This window comes from Sphaerodactylus townsendi, linkage group LG06 (assembly GCF_021028975.2).
Source record: "Sphaerodactylus townsendi isolate TG3544 linkage group LG06, MPM_Stown_v2.3, whole genome shotgun sequence".
NCBI classification, from domain to species: domain Eukaryota; kingdom Metazoa; phylum Chordata; class Lepidosauria; order Squamata; family Sphaerodactylidae; genus Sphaerodactylus; species Sphaerodactylus townsendi.
Genome location: NC_059430.1, coordinates 39,678,552 through 39,692,420, shown reverse-complemented (window position 1 = coordinate 39,692,420; position 13,869 = coordinate 39,678,552). Strand labels below are relative to the sequence as shown.

The window sequence follows — 13,869 nt, the reverse complement described above, 5'->3', positions numbered from 1 at the left end:
GAGTCATAAATTATTTACTTAAGTTTGTACTTTTTGGATTGGAGATGATGATGATGATGACCACAAAACACTGATTATCACAACAAAAAACCCTCTGCTGACTTGTTTTAACTTTTAATACGTATTTCTGTGTGTTAAAACTAGTGTTGTCCTGCCCATGGAGTCCATCAACTGCCATTACAAAGCAGAAGTCCTGTTGACTGTAAGCCCCCAACTTTGAGTACATAAAGAACAGAACACAAAGTGCATGTAAGTATTTCTGCTAAGCTGGAGATGATTTTCTGGGTATGATGGAGATGCAAAGTCCTGTGTAGAGGCGAGTCAATAGTGCCGCCTGCTGATTGTTTTACGGTAATTCACAAGTGCTACCTTTTATCTGCACATCTTTGGGGAGAAGCTGAGAGGAGAAGATGTGGAGCATTTCTGATCTAAGTGAGAGAAGATGTTTAGTGAGGCTTTCTCACTGCAACTTCCCTGGAAGGAAAGAAAGAATGAGGGATATAACTTCCATTGGGTTACACTCCCTGGAGATCCCATATGAATATCCACATTGATCCACATCAAAATAAGAGTCCAGTAATACTTTAAAAATTAACAAATTTTATTTTAGCATAAGTTTTCATGGGTCAGAGCTTACTTCATCACTAGTCATCCATTACACTGACACTGTTATACCCAAAGCATAAATATATCTGCTTAACAGACAAAAGCTTCGTGCATCTGATGGATAAATAAAATTGTTAGTTTCTAAAGTTCCACTGAACTCCTGTTCCACATCATTTGGAAAGTACTTTAGAAGAGAATGTACATGTCTTTAGTAAGATAATGGCCATGGAAAGACAAAAGAATCTGGACTATACAGAAATATGGGAACAAATACAATCAGAAAATTTTGATATAATGTCAAGAAATCAAATATGGCAAGAAAAACAAAAGGATATGTTGTGGATCTGGACTGAATTCAAAGACTGGTTAAATGAAATTGGAATCACAGAAGAAAACTGGAAAAGAAGACTAGAAAGAATGAACCTGCTGCTGCACATTTAAAGAAGAGAAGAAGAAGAGGGGGTGGGGGGGAAGGGGGTAAAAGGATATGAAAAATGGAATATAACGATGTATAGCATAAGCATGTAATGATCCAAAATATCAATAAAAACATTTAAAAAAGTAAAATAATGGCCACATCCATAAAAACATTTTATTGTATAAGAAACAACTAATATCCTTTAACCCTGAACTTAGTTCTGATCTTTCTGGCATTACAGTGCGTTGGAAACCAGAGCCTTAGTGGGGGGAAATGGCATCTGGGGCAAAATGGACACCACCAGTGCCCCCGCACCCCATGGTAGCTGCGCTCCCCGCGCCCCAGTTACCTGAGCCAGCAGTGGTCCCGGGCTGCCTGGCGAGGTGGGGCTGAGGGGCGCCATCTCCTCAGATGAGCCAAGTCAGTGCAGGGGAGGCGTGGGGTTTTTTTTTTTTTTTTGCAAAATTGCCCCCCATGTGGCACACCCCTCCTTCCCTGTTCTGACCTGGGAGCAGTGTGCCTGGTTCTGCTGAGGGCATGCTGGCCAGGGAGAGGCCGGCCACAGAGACGCCTCCCTGCCTGGCGTGCCCAAATGGGAAGGCCTTCCTCCCAGCCAGTGAACCCTCCGCAGCGCTGGCCATGCCACTCCCAGCCCTGGGTGCGCCTGCTGAGCCTTCTACGGGGCCAGCCACCAAGGCGCAGCCCTGCAGGCCAGGCCTCAGTGCTTCTTCCCATTTGGGCGTGCCAGGCAAGGACGTGGCACCAGGGCCAGCTGGCCCCGCAAGAGAAGGCTCAGCTGGCACACCTAGGACCAGAGGCGGTGTGGCTGGTACTGCGGAGGGCACGCTGACTGGGGAGAGGCCAGTCCCGGCGCCGCCTCCCTGCCTGCCGCGCCCAACTGGGAAGGCCCTCTCCCCAGCTAGCGCACCCTTCACAGTGCAAGCCATGCCACTCCCAGCCCTGGGAGCGCCGGCTGAACCTTCCCCTTTGCTGGGCCTGGCTAGGAGCCCCTGTCTGGGGCGCAGCAGGGGGGAGGGAGAAAGGATGTGGGGGTGATTTTCCACCCCCCACATGACCCAAATGTTCTCCGCCCAGAACATGTGACCCCACATGTCCCTGTGGGTGCTATGCTACTGTTGGAAACAGGTCATTGGGTTCCTCTCCTTTAAGAAGACTGCATCTCTCTCCTTGCCCTGCTCATGTGCTTCATACAGTGTCTGTGTCAACTACCTTAAAGATTTGGATTGATTCCCCTCTAGGGAACAATGGAATATCTACATAATTCACTGAACATCATTCCATTATTCCATTTGTATAATTTCATGCCTTGGCAACTTGGAATGTGCGTGTCATGAATTTGGGCAAACTCGACATTGTAAAACGTGAAATGACAAGACTTCATATTGATATTCTCGGAATCAGTGAACTACACTGGACTGGGAATGGATATTTTCAATCAGATGATTTCACAGTATTTTATTCCGAACATGATGACATCAGAAGGAATGGAGTGGCTTTTATCACAAACAAGAAGACCTCAAAGGCACTAGAAAGTTTCAAAGCAACCAACAATCGCATCATGGCCATCCGTATGCACAGTAAACCAGTGAACATCTCCATTATGCAGGTCTACGCTCTGACGACGGATGCCGATGAGGAGGTAGTTGAAGACTTCTATGCTGAAGTCCAAAAAACTCTGAACGAACTTCCAAAGAAGGATGTTGTCTACATCATGGGCGATTTCAACTCCAAAGTTGGAAACCAGTCAGAGGCAGATGTTGTAGGCCGTTTCGGGCTTGGAGAAAGAAATGAAGCTGGCGATCGTTTGGTACAGTTCTGCCAAGAAAATCGGCTCAGGATAACAAACACATTTTTCATGCAGCCAAAACGCCGACTGTACTCATGGAATTCCCCTATGGACTCCACCGTAATCAGATCAACTTCATTCTGCTCGATCATGGCGGCAAAAATCTTTCCAGGGCTGACTGTGGTTCAGACCACGAACTTCTTGCAGCTAAGATTAGGGTCAGATTCTGTAGCATCAAAAAAGGCGCAGCAATAAGAAAATTTGAAACATCCAAAGTCCCTCTTTCATATACTATTGAGGTGACAAAATAGATTTTGGAGCTTACTCAATACACAGCAAGAGAAAGGAAACTCCTGAAGGAGCTGTGGGATGAAATACAGAAAACAATCATGGGAACAGCCCACAAGCATGTCAAGAAGCCAGAAAAATGACAATACTGGTTGTCAGAACAAACCATCAAAATTGCAGACAATAGAAGAGCAGCAAAAGCAGCTGGCAACAAAGGAGTGAAGTGTGAAAGCTGAATGCTGATTTTTCAGCTGAGGCAACAAGGAAAGATAAAGAAGCAGACTGGAATGAGAGCGCTTGTAAAAGGGCAAACTTGAAGAAGACTCTTCTGGAAGGCTACACAAGGAGCCTCTTCTCACAGATCAAGAAGAACCACGAAAACCTTTTCACTTGTAGCCCGTCAAAGGAAACACATCAAGGACAAGAAAGGGAAAGGAATGACCATTCGACCACCCTAGCATCAAGGAAAGGTGGAAAGAATACACAGAAGAGTTACCTATTCCTTGCAGGGCATAGAAATCGGTTCCAACACACATGAGAGGCATGAGCAACCTGGATTTGGGAGCCACCAATCCTGGAGTCAGAAGTCAGTTAGGCGATGAAGCAACTAGCTAAAACACAAAGCACCTGGCATGAAGACAATATCCCGAGCAGAAGTTAATGCAGCCCGCATACCAGTTAAAAGCCATCATGGCCCTGTGCCAGAATGCCAGTATGGGAATCCACTGAGTAGCCTCCAGGACTGGAAAAGATCAGTCTTCATCCAGCTTTACTAAAAGAAAGGTGAGGAAGTTACCGTGGTTTTGTTCCAATTATCGCGACAATAGCCCCTCATCCTGCACATGCAAAGCAAGATTTTTTCCTCAAGATAATACAAGAAAGGCTAAAGATTGTCAATCATCAAAGCACAGAATTCCCTGATGTACGAAAGGCGGAGGCTTTCAACGTGGCCGCGTGGCACTTGCCATATCACATTGCAAACTTTAGCGATGGATCATGGAGAAAGCCTCGAAAGAATACTCGGTGAAGAACACCTACATGTGCTTCAGCTTGATTACTGCAAGGCATTTGACTGTGTAGAGGCATGATAAGCTATGGCATAAGCCCTGCAAGAACTAGGTGTGTCACCACATCTGATCAAGCTGGATACAGCTTGTCCTTACACCAACCAGGAAGCCACACAGTGAGGGAATGGCACATGGGGACACAGACTGTGGTTCCAAAATTTAGGCAAAAGGTGTCCGACAAGGGGCCTGCATTCCTCTTACCCTACTCTTGTTCAATCTCTATGCTGGAAGTGATCATACGAAAATCGGAGCTAGAAGACTCAAAAATAGGAGTGAAAATTGGTGGCAGAAACATCAACAATCTTCAAGCATTACTTGGCAGATGACACAACACTGCTTGCAGAGACCGAGAGCAATCTGAGACAGTTGATAGTAAAGATCAAAACTGAAAGCGAAAAAATGGGCCTCCATCTCAATATGAAAAAAACAAACATCATGACAACAGCTAGCATAGATCGGCCCCAAATTAGCATTGACAATAAGGACATTGAGTACGTCCAAGACTTCATCTTCCTAGGCTCAAAAATTGACTGTAACGGAGAAGTAACTCCTGAGATAAAGCGGAGAATAGCATAAGGACGTAGCGCCATGCTGAGCATGAATAAAATTTGGAAAAGTGGAGACATCAGCATCAAAACCAAGCACAGGCTAGTCCAAGCCATCATCTTCCTCATTAGCCCTTCGGGGGTTGGGCGGTATATAAGTTTGAAAAATAAATTTTTAAAAAAATAACCATCTTTGGTTATGAAAGCTGGACTATAAAGAAAGCTGAAAGAAGAAGAATAGACGCTTTCAAGTTGTGGTGTTGGTGAAAACTACTGCGCATACCATGGACAGCTAGGGTAACAAATGCAGAAGTCTTGAGCCTCATAAAACCAGATACCTCACTAGAAGGGAAAATAACCAGGCTCAGACTTACATACTTTGGTCATGTGATGCGATCAAATTCGCTAGAAACATCTATAATGCTTGGACTTGTCAATGGCAGGAGAAGACCTGGACACCAAAGAACACGATGGCTAGATACCATAAAAGCTGATACAGGCATGAGCAACAACCAGCTGAAGGAAGCAGTACTTAATAGAAAAATGTGGAAAGAGCTTGCATATCGGGTCACTAAGGATCGAGAACAACTGAATGGATAACATCATCAACATCATGCCTTGTATTTGTGTAACATTCCATGCCATCTTCTATAAAAATGCATAATGCTGCTGGTCTTTGGCTGTTTCCGCGCAGGTTACTTGCCCAAAGTTCAATCCTGCTGGGAAGTTGGGGCTTTCTTTTCTTGTTTCCCCACAACCCTGTGGTACATTTGTGTACCTCCCTGTTTTCCTGTTTTTTCTCTGATCTTTCTCAAAATCTGGTTGAAGGCCAAGTGGGTGGGAAAGGCAGGTTTTTCCCAGGCCTGCCAAGACAACAGCCATTTTCCTTGTCCCTATAATGGCCTCCCCCACCATCTGGGGCTGTGGTTTTGTTTTTGTTTTAAATAGGCAAATGAATATCATTCCCTCTCTATAATATTATAACAATCTGTGAGTCATTTCCTGTGAATTCCCAGCTTTCATTTTTGTGGAAAAGTAGATCTCAAATCCCTTTTATGGTAGAGATATGCCTTTCCCCCAACAAAACGGGCTAAATTTAGGATTGCCAACTCCAGCTTATGAAATTTCTGGAGATTTGGGAGCTGTAATTGGGGAGGGTGACATTTGTGGGGGTGGGTGGGAAGCACAGTAGGAACATGCCATAGAGTCACTCCTCAGAAGCTGCCATTTTCTCCTAGGGAACTGATGTCTTCAGTTTGTAGATCAGTTGCAATTCCGGGATAGGTACCAGTGGCAGCCCTTAGTCTGGAGATTTGCAAATTTAGGCAAAGACTCCCTTTTTAAAACTCTTTGCTTTATAAACATAGAAGTAGAACACAAATGGAGGCAAACAGATACTTTTCAAGGTGCACTGCTGCTCATAGAGCAACTTTGAGTTCTCCCACCTACCTCACATTCTATTTAAGTCTACCTAGACATTATTTTCTCTTTAATTGTTTGAAACTACCCTCTCCTGTGTATATACACAACTTCTCCTGTTCCTCCTTTCAGCTTTTCCAAGCAGTTATGGTGGATATCTATTAAAAATTGACAGATTCACCTACCTCTCAAGAAGTCATCTCACAAAATGAGCTCTTGTTGATGACACAATCACCAGTCTTAACACCATTCTAGTTAAATTGAATCCAAAGAACCTTTTCCATATTGATCTATCTGTGCTGGAACCCCAATTCACATCCAACATATCTGGAATATTTTCAAGGACATACTTTCAAATTCATGTGAGGCACCTTACTGTTACCTAGCATGAACTGGTTGTGTGCCCTAGAATATATCCAGCATTCCTTAGTGTCTGCACATTATAGAAGACTGATCTCAACTGGGAATCTTTTGAAGGGACATTGTATAAACATAGTACAGAACCCTAAGGTTCTTTTCAATGAAATTTGTTTATCAATTTGTAGTGGAGTTCTGTGTAGGCAAGCTACTTCTGTTGTTAAACATGGGATTCAGGCTAATGACTTCCTATGTTCTGGCATTCAAAATGCTTTCCTAAGAAGGGAATATCTGTGCCAGAACAACTTGTGCCCCTGCTTTAGTGCTAAACAGGAAGTATAGGAAGGCATCTTCCTTCCCCAGTAGAACAATGGGGCAAACTCCTGTGCAGATGTTGTTGCTTGAGGAATGTAGATAAGGCTTGACATGTATCTAGCACTTTTGTGTTTTGTGTACATTGTCTCCCTTTGTGCCTGACTGGCAGCCACATTTACAGCACAGGCTAGCTGGGGCCTGCATGAACTCAGCACAGGCAATCTGAAGCTGGGCGTGTTATATTGTCCACATGCAGGTGAAATCAAAGCCAGGTTTTGTTTTCATTTTCTTTCAAGGAGAGAACCTGACCTGTTTTGGCTTGTGTTTACACACTTTGCATTTTCATGTCACCAATGTACAAAAGCAGGTTTGGGCTGATGGATGCATTAATGTGTGTGAACATGCCCTTTACAGTCACTGTTTGGAGACAATTAATCTGCTCGCTACTCTGCCAGTTTTCCCCCCATGGCTCCTAACAGAAATTTGATCTGCAGACAGGAGCAGAGAAGGTACTTTATCTCTGCCATGAAAAGCTTCTCTTGCTGATTTATGCAGACTCTGTGGCCGCTGGGCACAGGTGGCGAAGCAGGTCGGGCTGGGTTCTCCTTTCTGCCCCCCCCCCCCCCCCCAATTTGGCAACTTTACTCAGAGCATGGGCCACATTTAATTAAAGCAAAGGGATCAGTGGAACTGCATTGGCTTAAATTGACTGACTTTGTCTGGGCTAGATTATGGATTGTGTGACTAGTTAAGAAGGTCATCATTGCCTGCAGAATCAGTGATTGCAAAGTACAATGACTACTGTGATTCCAAGCATTAAAGTCGGATTCCTTAGACTAAAGTGCTGTGGGATTTAATAAATTACCAAACTGTTTCTGGGTTGCTGCACAATGGTGCTTTGTAGGTTTCCCGTGATTCTTCTCGAAATCTATTGTCGCTCTAAATATGAGACAGCCACAGAGTAGGTTCTGCCTTAAATTCCCATTCTGCCCTGAAGCTTGGGGGTAATTCTTGAGCCCGTCGCTCTCTCAGCCTAACTTCATAGAATTCTGGCAAGGATAAAACAGGGCAGAATGAGGTCATAAAAATAATCCCCCCACTAAAAAAACCAGATTTTTTTTTTTTGGAAAATTGAAACATATGCAGTACATAATTTCCTGTTGAACCTCCCGGTAAATATATTTTACTGGTTAGCAATACGAAACACATGATTTATAGCTTAGAACAAAAATTATATTAATTGACATATTTATGGAATTTACAAGTATGATTTCATTTTCTGCAAGTAAAATTACAGACATACCTATACTAAAGTAAGAGAGAGTTGCAAATTGTTGCACCCTATCCTGTCTTAGCAAATTTCATTAATTTCAAAAGTTCACCCCAAATTTCTCATTCTTTCCAATGGAGAATATAAAGGTCCTCAGACTTGTTCATGCTATATATGTTGAGTGGAAAAACCTTGTTTGCATATATTTGAATACCTGTATTTTTGTAATCAAAATTGTTTTTTTAAAATATTTTCTACCACATTTTGCAATTACTGAGTTATATATGTACTTTTTGGTATTTGGATGTTTCTACAATTATTTTTCAGACCTCTGGTACTTTGTACCCCTTGTTCTTGTTGTTCAGAGATTTCCTCCCCTCCTTTTTTGTTTCCTCTCAGATAAAAACAGACTACATTTAAAAAAAAAATGTAATTAGTCTCTGACAGTTGAGAGACTGATACCTTTCACTCAAAATGCTCTTTTTGTTTCAATGATCTCTAGTAGAGTGCCTACCTCAATTTAATACAAGGATCCTTCCTTTATAGTTTCTTGTGTTAGGCTATATAGCAATAGCCAGTATTATTAGCTTAGTGGCTAATTCACATCGACAACTATAATAATTTCTTCCTTTTTTCTTAATTTGAAAAGGCCTTGTAGCATAATACAGTCCTCCATGGGGGCTAATGCAATTTTCTTATTTTGCCAACTTTTCAATTGTATCCTCATCAGTTAAATCTATATATATATATATATATATACATAAAGCTAACAGTGACTTTGTTAGTCATGATCTAACGCCGAAACGGCTGGATGGATCGCCCCCAAATTTTCACATGACGTTCCTCCCTGTTGCGGGCAGGTAATTGGACTTTTAAATAGCCAAAAGTCCATTCCTGAGCCAGGTAAAATGTCTTTTTCCTGGCGCACCAGGCCATGAAGCTGGCTGTGTTCAACTGTCACCCTTAGAATGTTCGTGCAGCATGTCTGTTGCCTGAGGGGTTGGTATGAGGGCTTAGAATGTTCGCTCAGATGGCCAGAGATGAGCAGTGAAAACAGTAAATAGGTAATACTGGTAGGTAATACGAGTGGAAGTGAAACACATACACACTTTGCCGTGTGAGACATGAGGAGGGGGTTCCCCCCCTCACACGCAGGTAACTTTCACTCTTTGTGCCTCACCCACTGCTATCACATAACACACAAACTCTCATACACATCCAGCTCATCCTCATACACCTCACTCTGCCCTCCCTCACATCCAACCACCACTTACCCACTTCCTCACACATATTCGCCACAGCTCTCTTTTACTAAAAGCGAGCTGGAGTTTGCCTTTTTCTTCTAAGAAAATCCGCGGGTTGGGGGTGAACCAACACTACTGGCTCCGCTTCTTTTGCACATGGCCCTTTAAGAATCCAGGGAGCTGGCCTCGATCTGAGCGCCTCACCACCCTGCCTCTGCTGCCTGACTGGGATAGCCTCCTTGCCCCAGTTCTGCCTTACCCAAGCCAGGACTGTGCGTGTCAACCAGCCTCATGGACAGCGGGATTTGCACTCTGGACAGTTCCGTTGTGGAATGGAAAGGGTTACCTTATACTAAAAAAACAAGACAGCACCATATAACGATGTGAATTGAAAAGGGAAAGAGGGATTCCATTTGACCTCCCCAAAAGGCTATGCTGGGGATCATTGGACCTGCATGGACATCTGTGTGGGTTGCGGACTGTGATGAGAAGGACAATTGCCACAGCAATGCGTGGCCAGGCTCCGCTAGTATTTTTTAAAAAAACATTAATCAACATCCAGCCATACATCCCACTGTGCGTAGGACACAAGTTGTTTTAATTTTAAAAATTAGAAAAACTACAAACTTGACCAGAAAGAGGAATGGGGATATAGAATATAATTAAAGAGAAATTAACTTTGCAAATACTTTCTCTTTACAATAAATGAATTTCATCATAAATGAACTAACTGTGTAATCCTGGAGGGAGACAAAACCACAAAGAGAGCTGATGGGCAGCCCAATCCATAGCCTGTGGCAGCTGGACAAAGCATCATTTTGGCACTGCCCCACTGTCTGCAAGAGGGCTTCTTGACAGTGCAGGGAGTAAAAAAAATTGTTTAAGCCTCTCTTCTGCCGAAAAGTCCTTCATTGGGCTCTATGGGCTTATGCCATCCAAAAAGGTGGCATAAACCCAAACCCATGTGCCAGCGTTTTGGCAGGCAAAGACTGGGTGGAAGCTGACTAATGTCAGCTGTGCCCTGGCCACACCCCCAGAATGCTGATGGAGGTGGCCCAACCGGGATGGAGAAGCACCATCAGGGCATTCTGCCCCATGTCTGCTTGCTGTGGAGAGCTGCAGCGCCTGCCCTCCAGCAGATTCGCCCCTCTGCTGGGGTAAGTGCTCCAGGGAGGGCAAATCTGCTGGCACAGCCCTGCAGCACCTCCATAGGTGTATTCAACACCCCCACCTCGGATTGGGCTGTAAGTGTAACTATGCCAGAGTGTAACTCTGGCACTAGAGGGTTATCCCGGGGGGAGGGGGAGAGGGCATTCTCCTCAAGCACCATTCACCTGGGTTACACGTGTGCATTTTGACTGGGGGCTGGGGTACCTGGAAGGGCTTTCTCCATGATTGCCCTAGGCTCTGGAATAGTCTCCCCCCAGATTTGACAGGTGCCTGGCCTTTATGAGTTTAGGTGCATGACAAGGACTTTATTCTTCCCCCCCGGAAGCACCTCTACAGCTGATGTTCTGGGGGTGGGGGTGACAAAGTGAGCGTTGGGGTTGATTTTATGATGCTTTATTGTTACTGTTTTATTTATGATGTTTTCATAGGTATGTTTTATTATTTTAACTTTATTGTGAGCTGCCTAGAGACCTCTGTATAAGGCAGGGTAAAATATTCATAAATTTAAAAAAATACACACATAAATAATTTAAAAGTCCCTGTCATGATTCTGGAAGCTGAAATCTTCATAATTCCTGAACTTTGGTAGCAAAATTATGCTCCAGGCAACTAAATTCACATACATAAATGGAGCATTCTGTTATCTCAGTATCCAATCATATTTCCAGCTACATGATGTTCTATTTGTCACAGGCTCTTGTGAGTCATAGATCATTTTTAGAATAATTTGGGGAATGAGACTGTGGTGTTTTTGTAACATTCCTTTTTGGGGGAGTACGGGTTGTCTGTCTGGTCTGCAATAGTGCTGTTGAAACCTGGGTGTGATGAATGCTATGCAGACATGAGTTATGTTTTAATTGCAATTTACAGGCCAATCCTATGAGCCTGTGCCAGAAAAGAGTTTGGACTGAACTGGATCTGCTAATACTTTGCAGTTTAGGGAGTGTTTCTTGCTTTGGCTGTGGTGGCACCAACAGTCGAATGCTCTCCTTTGGTATGTTGATGAAGAGACAAAAATCTGTTTTTCAGCTTCTACTGGATTGAATTTTTATGATATACTAATAACTTTTGTTTACAGCACTAGTGGTTTAAGGTCTCTGTTGCAGGTTTGTTTTGTTTTGTGTACTTTGTGTGTTAAAATGCGACCTAAAAATGGTCGGATGGTCACCCTTGATCTCTCCATGAAAAATATATTCTTGGCGAAGAAGAAAAAGATGTTTTTCTTCAGCTGGCTGCATTACAACCCCTTTAGAATAGAGGAGCAGATTTGCTTGAGGACAATAAAAACATCTGTTGTTAAACCAGATTCAATTCCCCAAACTCTGAAGGTTTCTAAGAGTTGCATAGCATCCTCACATACGCTGAGTTGCATAGCATCCTCACATATACTTTCTCCTCCCCTGACAGAATAGCCCACTCTGGTGAGACTGGATTAGAGACTCATTGGCTCAATAGTGGCATGTGAATGTTGGTGGCTCTTCAACACCTCATGGAATAGAGCAGGCCATAAATGAGTCACGGTGCTGCCACAGAAATGCCAGCCTCCAGGTAGGACCCGGGATACCCTGGAATTACAGCTCATCTCCAAGCTACAGAGATCAGTTCCCCTTGAGCGGGGTGTCCAATGCTGACGCTTCAGATGTTCATGGACTACAATTCCCATTAGCCCCTGCTGGAATGGCCAGTTGGACACCTCTGCCCTAGAGAAAACGGATGCTTTGGAGGGTGGGGAGGGCAGGGACCTATTGAGGTCCCTGCCCTCCCCAGCCTTCACCCCCAAATCTCCAGGAATTTACCAACGTGGATCTGACATCATCTGACAACCCTAGGCCACCACCAAAAATAAGTCAATAAGCAAAGCACATGCCATAGGGCCCATTGGAGAGACGCTTGTCAGAGAGAGAAAATGTGGAATAAAGTTGAGAGAGAAAATATTAAACAGAAGGAGAGCAGTGGGGCTTTTCCACATATTTCCCCCCATCGATTTTGGCACCACATTGCTTCAGTTTATCCCGATTTACACAAGCACTTTGTGCCTTTCGTTTTCAGTTCACTTTTTTTGTTGTCCCGCCCCAGCCCGGCTCTTTAGAAACCACTTTTCCCCCAATATTTTTTCTGGAAGCCAATGTAGAGTTGCCTTTTCCCCCTCATGTTTAATGTTTCTGTTGGTTTTCTTTCTCCTGCCTGCTTCCAGCCACATTTTGATGATTAGACTATCATCCTTGTCAAGCAACTCACTTTTTCTTCCCTCTACTCTGAAGATGAGTGGTTTCATTTTTGATTTGTTAAGCAATAAAATATAAATATAGCATTGTAATGATAGGTTCAGCATGTTCTCTGAATTCTTAGCTTTAATTTTTTTAAAAGTCTCCACCCCTTCACTCACAAATATATAAGGAAAAAGACATATGTCCACAAGGGAAGGAGCTAGTCTTTTTTTTTTTTATGAAAGCTGCGAATTCAGGGAATCTGTTCAATGCTGTATTGATACATCGCTATTATAGTGCCTTTAAAAATGCAGTCATTATATTAATATATCAGCTTATAAAAAATAAAGGGGGGCTTGCTGTAACATCACCTATGGTGCCACTGATGACAAGTCACCCTTCTGTGAAAATCCTGATTATTTAAGGCACGTGCATTATAAACTAACTCTACAACTGCAGAAATGCAGAGGGAGGGAAAATGTGCAGAACAAATGTGCCCAACCCAATTCCGGTGCTTGTGGATCAATTGCCGAGAAAATCAAGAGTAAGTTGAGCGTTCAGAAAAGCCCAACAAAAGATTGATTGACTTCCTTATTCTTAACCAATGCCCCTTCTGACACAAGGCGAACCAGTTCTGAAATTCAGACAAGTTACCCCAGGATGCATTGTGAGCCTAAATACAATTTCTTTGCTTTAAAATGTATGTTTTTGCAGAAACTATTTCATAGGAGTACAGTGGAATCTCGGTTTTCGTTAGTAATCTGTCCGAAAAGAATCGATGAAAACTGAAACCAATGAAAACCGAGGCAAACTTTTCCATAGAAAAAATGTAAATCCAATTAATCTGTTCTAGGCACTCCAAAAAGCATACCAAAAACACATTTTTGGTGAATAAACATACTGTTTAATGCTGAAAACAGTAACAAACAATAACACTAGGACCAGCTTCAGAGCCAGTGGACCAATGTTGCACCAGAAAGCTGTCCCAAGAGGTCTGTTTCTGACAGTGCAAAACCACCAGGGGGCGGGGGGGCGTAACGCACCGGGTGCATTGATTCTGGTCACGTGAGGGGTGCCGGCGGGGGGGGCGAAAAAGGCAGAGTGTGCACTGGGCACACTCTGGCTTAGCTACGCCTCTGGTTTCTGACGCCTCTTT

General features: G+C 43.5%; 1 long non-coding RNA gene across 1 annotated transcript in view; it reads left to right on the top strand.

Annotated features, from left to right (window-relative positions):
- Window positions 1–13,869, top strand: part of LOC125435793 — a 48,958-nt gene that overhangs the window by 1,005 nt on the left and 34,084 nt on the right. Inside the window, exon 2 of the long non-coding RNA XR_007244922.1 lies at window positions 145–249. This is a non-coding gene — a long non-coding RNA (uncharacterized LOC125435793). The remainder of the gene's footprint in view (window positions 1–144; window positions 250–13,869) is intronic.